This window comes from Protopterus annectens, chromosome 15.part0 (genome assembly GCF_019279795.1).
Source record: "Protopterus annectens isolate FY-2018-M chromosome 15.part0, PAN1.0, whole genome shotgun sequence".
Classification (NCBI taxonomy): Eukaryota; Metazoa; Chordata; order Ceratodontiformes; family Protopteridae; genus Protopterus; species Protopterus annectens.
Genome location: NC_056749.1, coordinates 227,004,657 through 227,029,090, shown reverse-complemented (window position 1 = coordinate 227,029,090; position 24,434 = coordinate 227,004,657).

Here is a 24,434-nt window from a genome sequence, read left to right as displayed (position 1 = left end):
CCTTCACCTGTCGCCCTTGGGATTCCGTATACTGGCTAAGGCTCTTGTCACCCCTATAGTGCCTTTATTAGGCAAGGTTCAAATGACAAATTCAACACCGTAACAGGTACCAGCAAGCAAAATCTGAGGGTAATGCCACTAAATGATAGAAATCTAAACCTCAAAATGCATTCACTCAAGGCACTCTTTAAAATGGAGAACATCGACATCTGTGCAGTGACAGAGACCTGTTCAAGGCTCCAGAGTGCACCCCTGCATTACCAGGCTATAATTCGTACCACACTTTTTGGTCACCTAACCTGGACCGAAACACTAAAGTCGAAGGCATGTCCATATTCATTAAGGATATCCACACCTCCAGACTAGTTGCTCAGCATAATGCATCCGAGATTATCCAAGTGCAACTAACTCTGGGCAAGACCGCAATCCAAACTGTAGCTTGCTACAGATCCCCCACCATGCCCCAGGATTCCCACTCCTCATTTCTTGATACACTGGAAAATATTAGGGTACAACCCAACACCCTAATAATGGGCAATTTTAACTACCCCACCATTAACTGGGAAAACTACTCATGTACCAATTCTTTTGCTCAACATTTTCTGGAATTCATAAATTCCAATGCCTTGGATCAACTTATCCACAGCCCCCACCAGGGGCAGCAATATCCTAGACCTGGTCATTACAAACATGGATGACTGGTGTTCCACATCAGAGGTCAATTCCTCATTGGTCAGATCCGACCACAAGCTAATCACCCTGGACATCTACATCCCGCCCCCACCCCCCATTAGGGAAACCACAGTAAAAAAATTCTCCAAAGCCAACTTCACACTTCTTAAGACAGAAGTGGCAAACTTCAAGACAATTATGCAGACGGACAATAGAGGTACGAATACTGAAACCTAGACAAATGCACTTTATAAGCACTTACACGAGTGCATGGATTGTGCTATCCCTGACAGAACCAAGATGGTATCCTCCAAAAAAGGAAGCCTGCCATGAACAAACTGTACAACAGAAGAAAGAAACTTTTGCAAAAAAGAATAAACTCCCATGATTGGAGGAACTCCCTGGTCAGCCTCAGTAAGAAGCTGAGATCCCTCATAAAATCCTCCAAACAAAATCGCCACTGATTCTAAAGACAACCACAAAGTATTCTATAGCTGTCAAGAATCTCAATTGCAACACTCAGATCTGCTTTGAGTTACAGCACAATGGCACTAAATATACAGAACCAACTGATATTGCCAACATCCTAGCAGATAGGTTCAATGCTAACTTTACCCCCCCCCCCTCACCCCCTAAAGGGCCCAGCTGTATACCGGAAAAATGCAAAGTTCCAGTAATCATGGCTGCACAGGTAAAAACCACACTCTCCAAAGCCAAGAACACAGCATCCATGGGACCTGACAACATTCCAGGCTGCATTCTACATGAACTACATAATGAACTGGCACCCCATCTAAGCATCATGTTCAATCATAGTCTTACCTCAGGCTTTGTGCCCACTGAATGGTGCACAGCAATGGTTATCCCATACCACAAAGGGGGAGCCACCACAGACCCTGGGAACTACCGTCCCATTAGCCTAAAGAGCCTGGTCTGTAAGGCCATGGAACATATCATCATGGAACTTATAAACAAAGACATTGGTAATCTCCAAACTCTGGACCCTACCCAGTTCGGGTTTGTAAAAGGCAGATCGTGTCTCCTAAACCTGATAGACTTCTTTGAAGCAGTCACCAAAGCTGTAGATGAGGGTAAGGTGGTTCACACCGACTATCTAGATCTCGCCAAGGCTTCTGACACCACCCCCCACAATGGAATTATAGATAAACTCACTAAATTAGGTATAAATCCCTATGTCACAAGATGGGTTGCCAACTGGCTCACTGAAAGAACCCACACTCTGAAAGTAGCAGACTCCAAATCCGACTTCAGACCAGTGACAACTGGAGTACCACAGGGTAAAGTCCTGGGTCTTCTCCTGTTTGGTATCTACTTTTCTGAAGTACAGGCTACCACAGAAGGTCTTTGGCTAATGAAGTTCGCAGGTGACTGCAAACTAGGAGCCATAATTGAAAATCCTATTGATGTGGACATCCTACAAAGGGCCTCACTGAGACAGATGCCTGGTGTCAAAGCCATGGCTTCAAGCTCAATGCCAAAAAGTGCACTGTCATCCCTTTTGGTAAAAACTCTGTACCCACATAGGTGGTAGTCTACTTAACACTGAAAGTGTGATAAGAAACCTTGGGACACAGGTGGACAGTAGTCTCTCCTATGATAATCACATTGCCAAAGTTGTCAGGAAATCCTTCTATGTGGCACACCTCATCACAAAAGGTTTCTCACCCAGGAAAAAGAGGTCATTGTTCCCATCTACTCATCACTCATTAGACCCATGATAGAGTACAACACCCCTTTTGGTATGTACCTCACAAGACATCTACAACAACTGGAAAGGCTGCAGAAATACCTCACAAAGAGGATTACTGGCCTCAAACAGATGCCCTATGCTGACCATCTCAAAAATCTCCAGCTTTACTCTGCCGCATATCGCCTACTCAGATGCGACCTCTGCCTAACATACAAAGCTATGTCAAACCTAGAGCTGTTGGACATGCTCCACTTAAAGAAATCCCAATCCCTCCGAGCTACACGCTCTAGGGACCTAAACCTTGTCACCACAATAAACAGAACATGGTGGAGGGATAGATTCCTGTCCCAGAGACTTCCTATACTCTGGAACAAACTACCTAGCTATATCAAGCAAAGCTCCTCATTAGCACTCTTCAAGAAAAATCTTGATGATTGGATGGGAAATAGGAAATTCACCCTGGGGATCACCTCTGTGGCTCTGCTCGACAGGGGCACAGGAAAATAATTTTCTTGGGTGGCAAAAGCCAGGGTACCCTTTTGGCTATGCTTATTTAGGCCCTAGGGCCAATAGTCTAGTACCTACCTCTATATATGTGTATATATATATATATATATATATATATATATATATATATATATATATATATATATACACACACACATATATATATATATATATATATATATATATATATATATATATATGTATATATATATATATATATTTCTTTAATGGTCATTGGTGATTCTATATGGGTCTGTATCACTTTGTCAAACTTACTATTCCCCAAATACATCTTAGTCGAACCCAATTAATCAAATCTTAATCAGCTGAACACTCAATTCAACAAAATACTTTCCCAGGGTAAACAATCAGTTGACCAACCCAGCTACTGCAACAAAAACAGCACTATTTAAAACCCACCCTGGTGGGGGTCTGCACCCTCCCTCACCTCTCTTACTAAATATACCAACTTTGAGATTGCACTACAGTGGGGAGAAGTGCAAATCCATGATGATGACTCACCTTTTTTCCCCTGGGAAAAACTTTTCTGAAATGATTGTTCGATGGAATACACTTTCGCTTAACAGAGTTTGATGAAGAGGTATTCTGTAAGTACTGCGTTTGATAAACTGATAGGGACCCAGTTCTATACACATACATATGTATATATATATATATATATATATATATGTGTGTGTGTGTGTGTGTGTGTGTGTATATATATATATATATATATATATATATATATATATATATATATATATATATATATATATATATATATATATGTATATATATATATATATATATATATATATATATATATATACATACACATATAAATATGGGTCTAAGACATATCACCGAAAGCACATTTCACCTAAACTCAAATTGGTGTGCACTTTTCACTGAAAGCACAATTCACCTAAAACACAATTCATCGAAACACATTTCACCTAAAGTTGTAGATGGCCTTGTCCCCACTTTAGTGCGACCCTGGAGTTAGTATATATAGTAGGGGAGATGTGGATACTTGCAATTGCAATATATCACTCTTTTCCAAACATATCTACTTAAAATATGTTGAGGGCTATGCCCCCCACACCCCCCGATGTGGGGGGGCGGTGCCCCCCACTATATATACTAACTCCAGGGTCACACTACAGTGGGGACAAAGCCATCTCAAACTTTAGGTGAAATGTGTTTTGGTGAATTGAGTTTTAGGTGAATTGTGCTTTCAGTGATTTGTGTTAAGTCATTTCTGTTTAGGTGAAATGTGCTTTTGCTGAAATGTCCTAGACCCATATATATATATATATATATATATATATATATATATATATATATAAAAATATCTATGCACACACTCACTCATATATATCATATATATATCACCAAGAAACTGAAGACAGTTATTAAGACCAGCAAGAAGTCTATGAGTGTTGCTGTTTTCTGAAAAACTCTACAAAAGCCAAGACTTACATTAGGATATCCACTGTTTTGGCACCTGTTTTTCACATTTTTTTTATCACAGCAGTATTAATTGAGTGTTTCTGTGGTAAATATCTGCACTTTTTTTCCTTTTTTTACAGTCGTTAGTTAGAACTGCTGCTGTCTGCGCAGCAATACCTGGAGATGATCTGTATAGATGCTGATGTCTCGCAGAGTAGTTCTCGCTTGTAATCTGTGTAGATGCCGATCTCTCACAGTGTTAAGTTGCCCTTAAAACACCCTTATTGCCTAGACAGATGTTTTAAACTACTAGAGCATCAAGACTACAAATAGCTGAGCGCTGCTCATCAAGTTCCTTGTGTTATTGACCAATTCAATATTTAAATTTCCTTCACTCTTTAGTAGTAGATCAGCAGCCATGGATATGCACTTCCTAAGTTTCTCTCTGACTACTCTGGTTGAGATGAGTACTCTGAGGCACTGTAGCATGTGCCTCATGTACACTGACAACCTACTTATTTTTAATAAAACAGATAAAGTGTACGGGAGGTGTAAATGCATTTTAACTCTGGAGGCAAAACTCTCTCATACAGCCAAACTAATACTATAGAGGTTGTCAGTGACACTTGCACCACACAATCTGCACAGGATAAAGACCCTATACATAAAATCACTTATGCTGAGGCACTTACAGAGGTAACCTTTCTAAAACACTAAAGCCTTCTGTGCAGCACAATCGGAAAAAGGGTCCTTAGCCATCATGTAAACATTCCATTAAAAGACCACCCTCAGCTATGCATAGCAACACTGTATGCAGTGCCTTTGCTGCTAAGCCCTTAAAGCAAACTAGTGCACAACCAGAATTACTGGTCATTGGTGATTCTGTAATAGGCACATTGATGTCACCCTCACCAGAATGAATTAAGAGGGATTCATGTTAGCTGCATTTCTGGGTCTAGGATCCATCAAGTCACACAGGCACTCAGGTTATTGAACCATAGGTATCAGTATGACTTTGTCATAGTCCATGTGGGTGTTAAAGTCCTGAGACATACTTCCCTTGACAATATGAGGAGAGACAGTATTACCGATTAGATGTCTAAGGCAGGTATGACCACTGAGCAGCATGCTAACTTCTTCAAGGATGATGCCATGTTACCAACAGAACATGATTGATTTTAACAATTGAGTTTGGGGTACAGACATCCTTGACCTTGTACTCACAAACATGGTGGGGGTGATGTTCCTCACTCAGTGTAATGTTCTCCCTTATCATATCTGACACTAAGACAATTTTCTTGAAATAAACATTAAATCTGGAGACCCAGTAAAACCAAAAACCTTAATTATTTCAAAGCTAACTTTTCTCTGCAACGACACCTTGGCTAAATTCCAAGCACCCCCAAACCCAGTAAACACCATATGCTGAGCTATTTACAAAACCCTTGTACAGACATATTGCTAGCTGTATAAGAAGTGGGCCCACTCATATTAAGAATAAGACAAACTCAAAAGACAAGTCATTCTGGTGGAATCACAATATCAATTAGCTATACAACAAAAGATAAAATCCTTGACCAAGCTTGGGAGGAACAACGCCCAATATACTAAAAACCCACTGGCCTATCTAAACAGGCAGCTATGAGGGTTAATTAATACTTCAAAGGCTAAATTTTAACAAAAAATAGCTTCTCAAGCAAAGGACAACCACAAACCATTCTACAGCCATGTCCGTAACCTCAAGAGAAATATGCAATAATGCACAGAACCTATTGTAAATGGCATCACCCAAACTGAACTGGAGGCCATTGTCAACCTTTTGGCTGACAGGTTCAGCTGAAATTTCTCCCCTACTCCCCCCCACCCGATAATCCAAAGCAAATACTACATACCACAATCCCCCCAACCATTACTAGGAAACAGGTTTAAATGCACTTTCCAAGGACAAAAACACTGCGTCAATGAGGACATATTTATCATCTCCATGATGATTCATTTATCATCTCCATGATGATTCTTTCCATGGTTTTACATATCAAGCTGGTCAGACTTATGGGCCTGTAGCTACCCAGATAGGTGGTTGGACCTTCTCTATGCAGGGAAATAACTGTAGCCATCTTCCATTCCTTTATTTGTTAACTGGGCGCTTGAGGTACTTCAAGGAATCCTTTTACCTCACAACCTGGGCCAAAAGACAGTGCACATACATAAGCAGTGCCTTCTCATTTTAGCAAGGGACAAAGAGTTAGACAGAAGGAAACAAAAATTGTTAAAGTACAGAGTACAAGCTTTGTAAAAAAAAAACAATAGTTTTAACAGTCATGACACTTGACCCATCACAGTTCAGTTTTATTAAAGAAGGTTTATGCCTATTAAATCTGGTGGACTTCTTTGAGAGGGACACCAAAGCAATGGATGATGGAAAGACTGCGGACACAGATTACCTTGACCTGGCCAAGGCTTATGATATAATACCCCATTTAGGTGTTATAGATAAGCACACAAAATTGGTATAAACCCTTTTATCACCCACTGGATAGCAAACTGGCTTACTGATAGGATCCAGGAGGTCAAAATCGGTGAGGCAACCTCTTTCAAGAGACCAGTGGCTAGCGGAGTCCCTGAGAGCTCAGTACTGGGCCTGCTCCTTTATGGCATCTATTTCTCTGAAATGGGAGCAAACATCGAAGATTTATGGCTGACTACATTTGCAGATGATTGCAAGCTGGGGGGTTTTATCAACTCCCTTGCAGATACTAGCATTCTTCAAGAAGGACTATCTTTGAGTAACAAATGGTGCCAAAGCCACAGTCCTAAACTCAGTGCCAAGAAATGCATAACTGGGGGCGTGGCCAAGATGCTGACTTACTAGCAGCACTTTTCATCAGCTCTGGTATAATTTTTCATTCTTGACAGGAATTTTCACTTTTTAGTTATTTCTTTCACTTTTTTAACAAATATTGTGAAGGAATAACATCTAGAAAAGTAATATCAAAAAAGAAATAATTCATTTTAAAATTTCCTGTAAAAATGCCCTTTGGAAAGTATACATTTTCGTACTTGAAATGAGCCACACAAAAAGATTCTTCACTAAAGAAGGATATACAGTTTGTTCTTACCAGTTTACAAGAACTTTCTCGCAAGATGGATAAAATGGACAATAAAACTGAGAACTTCAAAGAAAATATTTCAAGGCAAATGGAACAATTACAAGAATCATTAAACCAACAAAAAACTCAGATCTCAGGGATAGAGGAAGTTCTAAATGATTTTGAAGGAAGACTAACAGAAGATGAACACAACTTGGAATTCTTACTGAAACAAAACACCTTGTTGCTGGAAAAGATAGATGACATAGAGAACAGATCCCGCAGAAACAACATTAGCATTTTTGGATTACCAGAAGGAATTGAGAATGACAATATGACAAACTTTTAACAACCTGGATCCCTAAAACCCTTGAGCTTCCAGAAGGTATGTCTTTTGGCATTGAACGTGCCCATAGATCTCTCTCTCTCTCGCTCTAAAACAGCACTTCTTCAAAAAAGGCAAACCCAAGATCTACAGTTTTAAGATTCTTCTCCACACAGGATAAAGATCTGATCCTAAAGACAGCATGGGCTAAGTCTCCTATAAAAATTCAAGACCATATAATAAGGTTTGATAATGATTTCTCAACTGCAGTTTTGTCCAGAAGGAAAACATTTCTATTTTAATAAGAGAACTCAAAAAACATCAAATCAAAGTACACCCTGACCACATGTGCAAAAATGGGAAAAAGGGGTTATGGATGGGTTATTATTCATCAAATAGTTTTGTTAGAGTGCTCTTTCTGTAACCATGTTATCATTTCCATTTGTGTTTTTGCTTGCATTGCATGGCAAAGCAGAGTGACCAACACCCTATTATCATAAATTATGCATTGAGACTAGAGAACTGCACACAGATTGATGTCATTATTTAATGCCCTTCCCTCTCAGTTGCAGGTGTGGGAGGGTAGAAACATCATGTTAGCCTCCAAACTTCTTTTTTTAAGTTTTATGTTCACATAAAATCGCTATTTTATGTGAAAATAATACACAAATAAATACTGCACATCAACAATTGTTGCCATTAGGCAGAAACAGACTACAGATGCAACATTCCATTTTGCCACTTTGAACATGACCTTTAAATGCATACACAAATTGTACTATCATAACAAGAAGTATTGAGATTAATACATGTAATAGTGGTTAGTGAAAGAGAGGCTGTATCTTATATGGAGAGTTATGAATTTTCCCCCTCCTCTAGTCACTAAAAGTCATAATGGTAATCAATAGGCAGAATTTGACAACTATCAGTCTGGCTATACCCCTTCTGGTTCAGATTTTTCCCAGCTCCGGCATTCGGAGAAAATCAAAGAATGGAAACAATAAGAGAACCAACTGAACCAATGGAACAATCAGAATACAGACCCGCCTCCTCAATGGAACCAATGGAGAGATAGACACCCGAACACACCTCCCCAGTTACATCAATGAACTTGGGAGCAGAAAGGGAACAGGAAAGGGAATTGGAGGCAGAGATAATGAATTTATAATTCAACGAGAAGTACACTACTTGCAAGTTAGTCACAAATTCTTCTGGAGATTTTACTATTTAGAATTTTAGTTTGCAACCACTTAGTACTGTTGCTGACCTTTTTTCTAAAAGATTAACTTTTATTTAATGCCCTTATTTTTTAACCCGGTCAACAAATGTAAAATAAAATAAAATAAATAAATTTTGTACCAATACAGATGGCAGATATTGCATATACTTTGATGGACTTCAAGCTTTTCATTCGTAAATTAAATGTAACCATTTATTTTCATGAGTCTGGTTCAGCGTCCACTTTACTGAATCAGTTACAGCTGAATAGTGTATACAATCCTCCACTATACACAACACTGACTTTTTTGATAAGGGTTGTGAGCTGGATATTAGACATGCTTTAAAATTTAAGAAGCCTCATCACACATGTAATTTGACTACGGAGGAATGTAAATTATTGACTTGGGTAAAATCCTTGAGTATTAGATTTATACAACTAGATAAGGGTGGCGGCCTGGTTGCAATTGATCGGCAAGATTATTTAGACAGAATTTATAACCTTTTATTTGAGTATACCTATAAACTAGTTTCTAAGAATGAACTGAATATTGCACATTGTAAAATACTGTTACAACTTAGGGATATGTTAATGGAAGAACATATTTCACTAGATGAGTATAGATATCTTTCTGTGGACAATCCTATGATCCTGAGCATCTTTGGTCTCCCTAAAATTCATAAAGACTTAGCCAACTCACCCATGCGTCCTACTGTGGATGCTCGGAATTCCATTACTGCTCCCCTTGCCAAGTTTCTTGATTTTAAATTGAAACATGTTTTGGACAGTGAAGAACACCTTTGTATTGATTCCTGGGATTTCCTAAAATGTTGTAATAACTTAGTTTATAATGATTCCTTCTTATTCATGACTGTCAATGTAAAATATCTTTACTCTGTAATACCATATGAATTGGGTCTTTTATGGTTTATGGTATTTCTCTTTAAGAAAGGGATGGATCAAGGCTATATTAATTTATATGAAGAAATTTTTAGAAATTATCTTGAAAATAATTATATTTTATTTGAGAATGAATTTTATGTTCAAGAAAAAGGTGTGGTCATGGGAGCTGCCTGTGGGGGATTATTTGTGAACCTAGTGATGCTAGAATGGGAACATCACTTTTTGTTTAATAATGAATGTTTTGAGGAATGTGTAGTATATTTAAGATATTTGGATGACATGTTTATTGTTTGGAGGAATAGTAGGGAAAATATACCTGAGTTTATTTTTTATATTAAAACAACTAACTTTTTAAAAATTTCCTATGAACTTGGTGAAAACAGTATCCACTATTTTGATGTTCTATTAGAAAAAGACTATGTTCATGGATGCTATACCTCCAAAATTTACTGAAAACCCACATACTCTAACATGTTTTTACATTTTAATAGTTCCCACACCCTAAGTCAGGAAAAAGTCAGTAGTCAAAGGGCAATTTGTGAGTGCAGCTCTTGTGGTTTCAGTGTTTAAAGAGTTTTTAATTGAATGTGATTTACTGAGTAAGATGTTTTCTATGAGAGGTTATCCAAAGGACTTCATTGATAATCTTAGAAATTAAGTGGTGTAAAAGAGGCGAAACAACTTCTTTACCCCCATTTTATATCCTAAGGAATATACAACACTTATGTGTACTGAATCTCCTTTAAATCAGGAGGTTTGGAATTCATCTATTGAGCAAACAGTCCATTCTAATCTTGTGGCCACCCAGAATTATTGTATGGGTTTTATTGCTTCTTTTAATAGTGATAGTTTCACTATTAGAAATATCATCCAGAGGAACTGGGTGATTTTAAACGAAGACTGGACAGTCATGAAAAAAATGGGTGATAGGCCCATATTCATTTATAAAAAGGGATTTAATTTTAAGAATTTGATTGAATATACCCCAGTTTCAAGAATAAGCTCTCATTTTTTAATGAGTATATGTGGCTGTTGTTCCTTTTTGTAAAAATATACATGCAGGTGAATTTTTTAATAGTAATGGCATTCCTTTTAAAATGAAGGGTAAATTTGATTGTAATACTAGGAGTATTGTATATGCAGCACTATGGCAACAATGTTCAGCTTTTTATATTGGCAAAACTGAGCGGAGATTGTGTGAAAGAATGTACGAACACCAATATGAGATTATTAAGAAGAAAACTATGAATGCCCTATTTCAACATATTTCTGAACATCAAGGGCATTATTTTAAATTTTGTGTTACTTAAATAGTTGTTCATAATGTTAGGGGTGGTGCTTGGGCATTACACTTAGAGAAATGAGAATCATATTGGATTTTACATTTTAATGCTGTAGGTTGGTCTGGTCTTAGTGATGTGGCAGCTATTGGCTGTCTTTTAAAATTGAAATCACAATTGAGATGACTGGATAAAAATCTTTTCATGTATTAATTTTTAAATATTTTTTCACAATATATTTTTATATAATTTTTTCTGGGTTTTATTTAATGTTTTCATAGATATATACATTATAGGCTTATGTATGTTTAGGTGTTTTTATATTAAATGTGTTTAATTGATTCAATTAAATATCATGTGACTGCTTTATAACTATATATTCCAGATACAAGATAGGTTATTAGCTCTGATGAAGTGTCAGTTATATTGTTTGTGCGACAAAAGCACTTGTCTTTACTTTAATAAATTTCGTATTCCTCCACAGCCTGAATCCCGGATGTTTTGTATTGTTTTCAGAGTCTATGTGCCTTGTTTAAGTTTATATGGAGAGTAGTAATGTAAGTAGATAAGAAAATAAAAAGGAGAAATACACAAAAAATTATGCTGCAGCATGAAACTGAGAAATGTTAGTTTGGTTGTGCAATAATATTTTATTGCAGGTTTGTAGAATTATAAGACGCATAGACTGAAGTAGAAGTGGTAGATTTCTACATATGTGAACAGTCGATATAGTAATAGGAGAAATAAGACTAAGTTGTAAAAAAATTTGAAAATAGAATATAGAGCATACTATAGAGTGATAGAAAGACAGTAGGTTAAGGTGAGTTACTGAAACTATATAAAGTGCATAATTATAGTTAGAATGGAGTGTGCAGGGAGTAGCAGAGAAAAGTGAGGTTTAATGTATAGAAGGAATAAGTGATTAGAGGGTGAGATATATGGGGAATTAGGGAGACGGGGTTGTGAATTTAAAAGTTAAAAGAAAGATATATGTTAGAGTCAGTGGCAGAGTAGATAACATGAACATATAGGAAGGGAAAATTAGAATTTAAAATTTGACTGCTGACATGATAGAGAATAGTACAGCAAGAAAGCAAATGCATGTAGCCTTTAAAAGGGAAAAAGACCACATGGGACAATTCTAAACTCACTAAGGCTACATAATTTCATACAAAGGAAACATGAAGAAAGGGAAAGTAGGGGGATCAAAACAAAAAGAAAAGAAATTAATGTTTAAAGCCACTAATATTTCATCTGGTGAATCCCTCCATCAGACTGAAACATGCAATATTGTCATGAAAACAGACAGTCAAAGTCCATGCAGATCACTTGCAAAGCAAAATTTGGATATCAAGCACATAGTTAATTTGGAATACACACTGCCATTGATCTTTTCAGAAAAAGTAAACTGCCATGGCAGAACATGTGATGTTTTGGTACTCAGTAGAAGCTGAGCCCCACAGCAGGAATCAGAAAAAGTTAAAGACTGTCTCCAATAGTTCTATGTCTTAAGTCATTCCAAAGGTCAAAGTCTCTTCTTCAAAGCTGGAAAATGGATGATCTAGTCAAGCAGGCTGCTGTAAGGATCCAAATTAATACATACACTTTTCTTTTACTTTGCAAAATATTGTAATGATATACACAACTATAATAATTGCATGCATAAAGTATACAGTAACAGGAAAGACATAATACGTGTCTGATACAAAAATTAAGGTTGCATGGATCTGAAAAATACAGTGAGAAATGAGGACTAAAGTTTATTTGTTCTTGTTTACTATTATTCTATTCTACTCTATTCAAAGGGTTTTAATTTAAAGAGAATAAATAGAATGTTATAGTAAAGAACTATTTACAGGTACAGCCAGTGACTGGAATCATCATGTGAGTTGAAATACTTTAGTAAGGAGGCTATAACTTTGATTTAACAGTTGCATGGTGGCTATTATCCTGGGTCCCTGAAGTAGATACAGGCATGACGTCTTGAAAATGATGCTTATAGTGTTAGCTTTGGGATTCCTGAATGTTTAAGAGTTGACAGATATCTGAGGGGATATGGCTTCAGTTCGCTGGTGGTAACTTAAAAAAAACTTTTTTTTATACTTTAGAAAGTTGGGTCTGTTGGGTGTAAAAGTGTTTCCACTTTAGGAGTAAAAGAGTGGCTTTGGTCTTATTTGTTGACTAATTGACCATATTTAGGGGTACATAAGATTTTAAAATTGAGATTAGAAAGCAAATAGTATGCTTGGGCAAGGACAGAATTCCTATTAGTTTTTTTTGGTTTTAAAACAATAACTAAACAAATAAATTATAAAACAAACAAATAACTATTTTCATAGGTCCACAGCTCATCAGTACATCAAAATTATACATTAACAACAATCAATATTTTTTCAAACAAGTCTTTTAAGTTTAAGCCCAACATTTATATGAGTTTGTAATATTAAAAGTTCTCATCTTTATAATATGCAATTCACTACTGTAAATAATTGTTGCCCTAGTAATAAATTCAACACTAGAGGAGGTAACTTTACTTTTCCAATTTTTAGTAATTATTTTTCTGGCTATAGCAAGAACAGATCAAAGAAGAGGCACTTGGGTTTTTGGAATTATCTGAGGAATCGGAGCATTAAATAAAATTAAAGATTTAGAAATATTACATCTATCCGACCATAGAACTGAATAAAGTTATTAATTTCTTTCCAAAAAGCGGAGATGACTTCGCATTCATATACTAAATGCTTCCAATCAGCTATTATTTCAGAATCACATCTCCAGTATTCAGTTCTATTTGATTTATACATAACTGTAATTTTATCAGGAGTGACAAAAGTTCCATGTAAAAATTTCCAAGTAAAATTTTCCCAATATAATGAAGATATAGTTTTATCTGTAGAATTTAATATTAATTTCTTGTATTCTTATGAGAAGTCTTCATTATTATTTTTTGTGGAGACTTTCTAATAGGAATTGTCTAAATATGTGAAATTTAACATAAAAGTTTTATAAATTTGTGACAAATATGATTTTTCATTGCATTATTATTGATATTTATTAAGAATTCCAATAATTTGGAGAACAATCTCTTATCTAGGTTAAATATATTATTTACCTCTGTGTTCACAAAGTCTCTAAATATTTGTAAAATTAACCATTTCTCAGAATCTTGATTGTATTCGGACCTTAAAATTTCAACAGTATATATCAGTACCATTTAAGAATTAATGCCAATAGACTAAATTATTTTGTTGTTTCAATACTAACATTTGAAGTTGAAGCTATGAGTTTCTAAGCAGTCATTTGTATATGCAAATGGAAACATAGAAAATATTAAATCTTTAATACAATGGTTAGAATATGTGAACTTTTGGAAAGAGGAAATGATGTTATTTAAATGGGAATTTGAGAAGACTGTGTAATACCATTTACGCATAAATTGTCTTATACCAGATAAAACTATTAGTTGCTAACTGGTTATGGTATATTTATTATTTACTAATACCATTTCTTGATGTATTTGTTTCCATTTGGAATAATAAGATTAATTTATCCACAATGCTATAACATTTACAATTGCTGAAGTAGCATACAATTGAATATCAGAAAATCCTATTCCAGCATTATCCCAACCCTTTCTGTGGCAATCAAAGGAAACTCTTGCTTTTATTAGTATGCCAAAAATGTTTATAGAATATTATTTATCATCTTCATATTTTTTTTTGGTGGAGATAGTACTAAAGATTGTAAGACAAATGTTATTTTAGGGAGCATTACCATCTTAATAAGAATTAATTGCTCTTCCACAGTAAAGAAGAATGTATTCCAATTTGTGATTAACCTTAAAATATTATCAAAAACCTGTTGAAAATTTGTATCATTTTTTCTATTATATAATGGTTATACGAAAGTATTTAATTTGACTGATATTCTAATTTAAGTTAGAATATTTTTGTATGATTTTTTATTTGTATTAATTAATGTACTTGTTTTATTATGATTACATCTTAAGTTTGAGATTTCTTCAAACTGACTCATAGAACTAATTGAATGTTCTAATGAATTTTCTATATTTCCTATTGTTATTTGTTACTAATTCTGCAATTGAGATATTTATTAAAACATGTGAGGATCAACTTAAATGTGTTAATGTTTGTAATGGAAGTGAAAACAAAAACGTTTACAATTTAACAGAAGAGAGAGCAGCATTAAGAACTTTGAGTGACAATACAGCAGTGGTAATATGACCTACTGACAAGGGAGGGGTCGTTGTGTTGCTGGATACAAAATATTATGTTAGTAAAATCAGGGATATGCTTGCACATGATGACATCTATGTGCAGACTACATTAATGGATGGAAATGATGTATTTACTGAGTTGAAGTCAAGTAATGTTATAACAGATGATATCTTTAATTTTATTACAGTAGAATACCCAGTGGTACCAGTATTCAAAGCCCTACCAAAGATACACAAAGATTTCTTAGATCCACCCCTTAGACATATAGTATCAGGCAGGGGTTGGGTCACTGAATGCTGTTCCTTGTGGGTTGAATCCAAGTTGAAACCTATTGTTTCTATGGTTCCAAGAATTTTAAAAGATAGTGCACATTTTTAACAATGCTGTTTGAATTTTTATCTGGTAGAAGTTTTACTAATCATCTATTGTTGGTTACCCTTGATGTGAAGAATCTCTTCATGTTCATACCTAACAATTATGGCTTACAGGCTGTGAAACAGTTTTTAAGATTGAGCAATTACCTTGATGGGAAAACTATACTACAAGTGACATGTTTATTAGAAGTAGTATTAGAAAATAAATGTTTTCTATTTGAACAACAACATTATTGACAACGTTGGGGTGGCCATGGGCACCCCCTGCACCAATTCATATGCCAATTTAGTGCTTGGTCATTGGGAAGAGGAGGTGTTATTTAAAGTTGATCATGAATGGAAGAAATTTCTTATTTTTATTCATGGTTCATGGATGATGTCTTTTAATTATGGACAGGCACCATAGAAGCCTTGGGTGAATTTGTTTCTCATTTAGATTTTTTTTTACATTTTACAATGCAGCATTCATACACAGAAATTGATTTTCTAGACATTCAAGTGCAATGTGATATATTTAATCATATATGCAAATTTTTTTAGAAAATCTTGTTGAAAGAATGCCTTATTAGCCAAGAATAGCATGCATCCTTGATTTGTCTTCCATAACATAGTTAAAGGACAGGCTATTAGGATATTGAGACTTTGTACAGATGAATGTTTTTAATGATGATATGAGCAATTTTACCTCTAGGCTTGTCTCTACAGGTTATTGTCCCAAAGAGGTGGACAAGGATGTTAAAGAGATTTTGCAACAAAGATAGACATAAGCAGCTCCCTGATACTCTAAGAAAGGGGTGGAGAATAGACTGGCCCATTCAACAGATCGGTTTAAGTGTGGGAATAAGGTGAACTTATGTATTAAATATAGTAGATCATCAGTAAAATCTGTGAGATTATATGGGGTAATTGGAGAATTTTGCAATCAGATGACACATTGAAGGAATTGGTAGGTGTGGCTCCTAACTTTCTTTTCAAAAGGAATAAGAATTTAAAACAGATTCTATGTGATAAGGAAAGAGGGAAGGTGGTTCATGAGGAGAGGAATGTATCCCTAACAGTGCTGCAAAGCATGCAGATACATATCTAAAACACCAAATTTCATCCACCCTATTAGTAAGAGGGTTTATTCCCCAAAATTATTGGCAAATTGTAATTCTGTCAGTGTTATTTACTTAGCTAGGTGTGTATGTTGCACCTCCTTCTATGCAGGGAAGACCAATTGGAAATTTAAGGATAGAATTCTTAGACATTTGTCAGATATTCAATTACACAAGAAACACAATACCTTGTATCAACATATTCACAAACACCGGGGACATTATTTTAATTTTGTGGCTCTCCAGTTGATTAAAACTAATCTTAGAGGGGGTGATTTAGTAGGCTATACAGAATACTGTGAGACACAATGGAGCATAGAACTTGGGGCTGATAGAAGTCCAGGTCTTAATGGTGTGATGCCTTTAAAGCCAGTTCTTAAGAGGAATATATCTCTTGTTTAATTCATGAATGGTGATTGGTTGTTAGATATTTTAAGTACTGAGTCTGTGCTATATTGTTATTGTCTGATGAAGGGTGTATCCTGAAAGCACTAACGTTTGTTTTATTAGACTGTATTAAATGTTCGATTTTAGCCTGGTGGTCTGTGGAGTTCTTTCATCATTTACTATATTTCCTATTGCTAGTGAAATATCAGCAAAGAGTTGAATCTTTAGTTCAAAATCTTCTTTTATTTTGATCCATTAATTTTCTTATTGGATTTAATACTATTAGCAAAGGGTTTTATAGCTAATGCAAAACCTAAAGGTGATAATGGACAGTACTGTTTTGTGTCTTTTTGTAATTTAAAGGAATTAGAAAGAAAATAACCTATTTTAACGTAAGCACAAGAGTTATTGTATAACTTAGAAATTGAAACAATTAGCTCAGATGACAAGTTATACACTTTAAGTGTTTTAAACTGGTACAACCAATTAACTGAGTCAAAAGTCTTATCTAAATCAAGACGAATGATAGAAAGTTCTTTTTTATTTTTATTTGCATAGTCTATTAATGTATGTATTCTTATCATATTATCCTGTAGCTGTCTCTTTAAAATAAACCTATTTTGATAATTGCCAATTAGTTTAGGTATAAGCAGAAGATTAATTCTGTTAGCTAAAATGGCCATGAACATCTCATAATCCACATTTAAAAGTGAAATGGGCTTGTATGATGAGCACTTTGTATGATCCTTATCTTGTTTTAAAATAGGTGACATAAGGGAGTATTTCCATGATGGGGGGACTTCAGCAGTTGTTTTTATTTCCCTATAGACCTTATCTAATATTTTAACTGCATCATCCAGTAGAATGTTATACAATTCTGGTATATGACAATCTAAGCCTAGTGCTTTATTATTTTTTAACTTTTTATTTGATCTTTTATGTATGTTAAAGTGAATGGCCTATCTTTTTTATTTGTTCACTTGTTAATTTGTTATTTCTATTTTCCCTTAGAAAAGTTTCAAATATATCTTCATTATCTAGGTTATTTGCATTATTATTTATATTTTCATAAAATATTTTAAAACCCTCGAGAATACCTTTAATATATGTTCTACTTTCTTTTTTATTATTTATATGTGTTACAGTTTCTTTGACATGATTTAGTTTATTCATTTTCTTTGAGCTAAGAGCAAGTTTATGCAAGCTTAAAGGGCTTACTGAACATGCCTGAAGTTTAAGTTTTTCCAGGTTTACTGAAACTTTATGATTTAGAACTTCAACATATTTCAGATTGACTGATAGTGTCATTTGGTTTTAGATATAACTTTAGTGTGTCTATTTTGGCCTGTGGTATATTCAATTATTTGTCCCATTCTCTTGTTTTTACTAATATGCTAGTTTGTAACTCTTCCATTTAAGTAATATGTTGGCGAATCTCACAGGACAATGTCAGTTACTTCACCATTCATGTTTATTTCTAAGAAATTTTGATGTCTTTACCATACCAATCCTTGAATGCTTTTATTTAAATAATGCACACTGGTAATCTCCTGTGATATATTAGATTGTCAGTTTTTAATATAATATTAAAGATTATAGCATTATAGTCTGATAATGGACAAGAAACTATTGAAACATCTCTGATATGTGATAACAGATCGAGACAAAAATGTTATCAATATTTTTTGCATTCCAGGCTAGTTTCCATTGCAGGCCATTTTAAGCCTAGCCAATTTCCCTTTTTGTGCTTGAAATAACCCATCCCATTTGGTTATAGATTGGCCTTACCCATCAAATGGTCAATAATTATATATTACCCTAATATGAATAACTGTGATCATAACATAGATAATTTGAGGGGAGCCATGCACGAAATAAAGCATTTAGGAGATGCCTTTGTCTATTAGTTGCACAGGGAGCAGTCCTAGGGTAAATGTTCCATTTCCCATCCATATAGCTAATTTCTGCTTGAAAATGGACAGGGATGAACTTTGTTTTATGTGGATGGGGAGTTTGTTCCACAGCAGGTGTATCCTCTGTGAAACATATCTGTCTCTCCAAACCATTCTGTTGACGTTGCAGAAGAGGCTTAGATCCCTATACTGCTTATTTCTGATGCAATTTGACTTGCTAATATGCAGTAAATCCATCAATGACGGGCCAGATGATGCCTTGTATGCCAGACACGGGTCACCTTTTAGCAGTTTGTATGATATCGAGTATAGTGACAGGGCTTTGAGTTGGTCCATGTAGGACATGTTGTTTAGGCTTTGTATCCTTTTAGTAAATTGTGGGTGTTTCAGTTGTTGGATGTGTCTGGACAGATACATGCCAAAGGGGCATTATATTCAATGACTTGGCTAATGAGGGCTAAATAAAGGGGGGGACAATGGCATTCCTAGATCTAGACACAATCCCTTTGTGTATAAACTGTGCAATATAGAAGGACCTTCTTACAACAATAGAGAGATTTCGGTCAAACGTTTGGTCACTGTCAACATAAGTTCCCAAATACCAAACAACTAGGTCAGCTCTTAGGGGAGTATTGTTAATGCAGTAGCTCCCTGGGGTAGTTGACTTCCCAAAGGATACAATAATGCATTTTTTGGCATTTACTTTCAGACCATGATTTTGGCACCAGTTATTTATTTGAGACAAGCCTTCTTGTAAGATGAAGTCATTTCTGGAGTCAATGACTGCTCCTAGCTTACAGTCTTCTGCAAACTTAAGTCAGTGAGAGCCCTTTGGTAGTGATTTTTACTTCAGAAAAGTAGATGCCAAACAGGAGATGACATTTATTTTTTATTTATTGCATTTGTTAACTGGGAAAATCCACTGGGCCTGAAGAGAGCCCATTTTCAGTGGAGTGACTGAGAAAATACTTGTGCCTGTACAGGGCACCTAGTTTTTGATAGGGTTTTTTGATATTACAGCAAATGTGCAGGTTGAATGTTAACTTGTCATCAATGATGAGTCCTAGTAATTTGGTGTTGGGGACAAGTTCAATAATGGTGTTATTTTGGAAGTGAATGGAGAATGATGATTTGTCAACAGAGCTGTATTTAATGGGAGTAAATATTAACAGTTTTGTTTTATTGGGGTTGAGAGCAAGATGGTTCTGGGACATCTAGGTTTCTGTGGAAGTAAATACTTCTTGGGTGAGATGCTGTAAAGTTGAAGTAGATTTAGCAGATCAGATGATAGTTGAGTCATCTGCATAGTGGATGACTGTGCTATGGATGAGAGAGGAATGAAAGTTATTGACAAATATGCTGAATAGTAAGGGTCCCAGTATTGATCCTTCGGGGACCCCTGTGTTTGTGGTTATGAAAGGGGAAGAAGCATGTCGCCATTTAGTAGATTGCTGCCTGTTGTTGAGATAGTTAATAAACCACTGTATAGTAGGGGGAGACAGGCTGAGAATAGTGAGTTTATTAAGCAAGAGGGAGTGTGATATGGTGTCAAATGCCTTTGAAAGAACTAGAAATAATGCTGAGATTAAGTCTCCAGTATCTCTAGCTCTGTTTACCGTATCAAGGAATGAGATGAGGGCTGTGTTAGTACTATGTCCTGACATAAAGCCATGTTGAGTGGGATAGAGTATTTGGTGTTGTATCAGTTGACTGAGGAGCTGGGTATGGATACATTTTTCTAGAACTTTTGAGATTGGGGAGAGAATGGCAATAAGGTGGAAATGTGAGATGTCAGAGTTATTGCTGCTTTTGTGATGTGGTAGAATAAATGCTTTTTTACAGAGATCAGGTATGCATGATTCATGAATGGATCTGTTTAGTAGGATGCTGTTAGGATATGCAATGGAAGAGGCTGAGAGTTGTAAGTATTCAGATGGCAAGTTATCAGGGGCATTGGTACAGGGCTTGACTTTGTAAAGAAGTTTTCTGATAGTGGAGGTGGGAATGGATGTAAGTGTGAAAGAAGATAGGAGAGCTGTAGGGAAGTGCAAAGGTGGAGTTCCTAGTGAGTCAACATTAGTAGGAGGGAAGGTGGTAGTAGGTTTTTTATGGTGTCAATGAACTAATTGTTAAAGAGGGAGGCTATTTCAGATGGATTTTTGTCTGGGTTTGAGCATGGATTGTTGTTGGATCCAGGGTGGAGTAAGGAGTTGATTGCACCCCCATATTTTTTCGGGTTTAGTTTATGTTGGTCTTGAATGGTGTGGAAGTATTCTTTTTTTTGTCTTTGTTACCTAGGTATTTTGCCTGGTTGCTGAGTTGTTTGTATAGATTGATGTTATAAAGTGTTTTGTTTTTTTCCTAGGCTTTCCAAGCTTTGTCCCTAGTGGACATAACTTGCTTTGTGGACTTTGTAAGCCAAATTGCATGTTTGGACTTAATCCTTTTTAACCGGAGTGGGGCAAGACTATTTACGATCCTGAGAAATGCAGAATTAAAGAATTCTACTGCTTTATTAAGTGGGAGAAATTTTAGTGGGCTCCAGTTGGTTTTGTGCAGAATATTATTGAAGGTATTTTTAGAGAAATGGGATAGGTTTCTGCTGTATTTATATTGGTGGGAATTTGATAAGGAGATAGGCTTTCATATAATGAATGCTGGGGAGTGATCACTGATACTATTTGGGAGAGTCCCTGAGGTGGTAATTTTTTCTGGGTTGGAGACCAAGATCCAATCCAGGATTGAGCCTTTGACTACCTTAGTATTGAGTCTAGTGATATCAGAGATTAAGTGTGTGTAGATGTGAAGGTTAATAGCATTAGACAGGTTTTTAATGGATATATCTAGCCAGTTGATATTGATGTTGCCTAAGATGATGGTTTCATTTGTTATATTTCTTATTGTCCAGGCAAGAAGGTCTTTAGGAAGGGAAGTATTATTGCCTGGGGGAATGTATTGGACTATTATACAAAGGGTTTTGCAGTTGTTGAGTTTTAGGAAGGTTACCAATAGCTCTGCTGTGGAGGAGTGGGGAATAGGCTTGGAGAATGGGATTACTGTAAATGATCTAGGGAATGGTAAGGTGATGCCCCCACCTTTTTTATGTAATCTGTCATTTCTAAGGTAGTAGTTTGCGGGCAAAAATTCAGAGTCTTTAATGGAGGGTTTTAGCCAAGTTTCAGTTATAGCAGTAAAGTGTGGTTTATGTTGATTTAGCCATGTATGCAGTAGGGGGATTTTGTTTCTAATGCTTTGGAGGTTAATAGTTGTGACGTTTAGGGATTTTGTGGAGTTGGAGGAATTGTGAGAGGGAGGGTAAGGACCAGGGTTGGGATGTATGTCACCACAAAGGACTAGTTCACTGCGAGCAGGTATATAGGTAGGAATAGTTTTTCTTTTTCTCAGCTGGAAGTATTTGAAGTTATGGTTGATAGGGTGGTTGTGGTTTAGGGAGAGAATGATATGCTTCTTTAGTAACAGCAAGTTTGTACTATAAAGAGAGGAGCAGATGGCAGAGTAGCTGGGGAGCATGTGTGAGTGGATTGATGTGGTAGGGGAGGGTGTGGGAGGTGTGCAGTGTGTTTGAAATGATGATAATTTGTGGAAGAAAAAGAGGGAGATAGTAAGAATGAGAGGAAAACTGTTCAGTGTAAAATACATGGCTGAGTAAAGGTGGGAAGAAGGAGGTTATGGTAATACTAGAGAGTTATGAGAGAGGTAAGGTAAGGTATAGGGAGAAAAGAGACAAGGTTAAGAGTGGTGCAGGTGGACTGTAGGGGTGGGTAGTTGTAGGAGGTGAGGGTGAGATTAGAGGAGGGGTGTAGTGTGGGGAAGGAGGGAGGCTTGGGAGTGAGGGAGGAGGTAGAAAAAAGATATATGTATGGTGCGTAGAGATGACTGGTGGGAGGTGTGTGGAGGTGGAGTGCTGTGATTGGAGGTATGGGGATAGGAGGGACTAAGGATAAGTATAAATGTAACAGAAGTAGGGGTGAGTGGGAATGAGGGTAGGGTAGAGAAGTGGAATGAGCCCGAGTGCAGAGAGGGCAAACGGAGCGGGGCCTGCCCAGCAGGAGGATGCAGAGGAGCCAAAAAAAACAATCAGTCAAGCACAGAACAGCAGGTAAGCTATCTATAAATTGGGCCGCAAGGCAACCTTTGGAGGGGAAAATAACATGAGAGAGAGGAGCCTATGTTCCCAAACTTAGTGGACTGTGGTACTCAAATACAGAAAAAAAAATGGTAGCGAGTTGTACAAGGAGCTTTCTAAATTGCTGTTCCTTGTTTTGTTTTGTTTTGGGTTGGTATAATATAGAAGTCTTCACAGGTGAGTATGAGTTCATTTTGCATACACTTCTATTGCCATCTAGTGGTGTCTAAAGGCAATGACACCTTAATTGATTAAACAAGTTACAAATTACAGCTGGGAGAATGGGTGGGGAATAGGGAAGATCTTGGTGGGGGTCTGCTAGTGTGCAAGCCACAAAATACAAATCAATTACATTAGAAATAACAGCATGTCACTGTAGGCTGACACCTACACTGTGGGACAGGTTGGAAGGCTCTTGCTTGAAGTCCAGCTGTAGATTAGTGGCTACTATTGCAGAGGAGAGAGCCCGAGCAAAAAACTGTAGTATGCAGATAGTGATGGAAGGGCAGTTTGGGATGGATGGAGCTTCCTTAAAACTGTAAAATAAGAAGAGAGAGATGTAAAATAAAAATGAGGCATTGTAGAGGGAACCAGAGGAGGAGAGAGGAAAGGGGTTACAAAGAACTCAAAGTGGAGTGGAAAGGGGAATAGACTAAGAAGGACTGGAAGCTAGGCAAGGTAAAGACAAAGTAGAAGAAAGTCCAAGCAGTTCCACAGCAATGATTACAAATTATACAGTTGGTTCAGGTATATAACCACATTGATTGCTGTGGCTGCCACTGAATGGCAAGAGCCATTTCAGCTAAAAGTACACATTTCACTAACCTAAAAACTTGACTAGTATCTGAGGCTATTTCAATCAAGAGGCACAAATATATGCAAATATTGCTTTAAATAAAATATTTAAGAATTAAGCTGGAAGTACACATTGCACTACCCTAAAAACCTGGTCATTAGCTGTGGCTATTTCATTCCAGAGGCACTTATTCAGGTTACAATAAGCACATTAACAAACAAAGGCAAGAGCCATTTCAGCTGGAAGTATAACACATGACAACACTATTTCCATGCAGAAGGCACTTATTTAGATCAGGACAAGCACTTATCAAACAATATAACT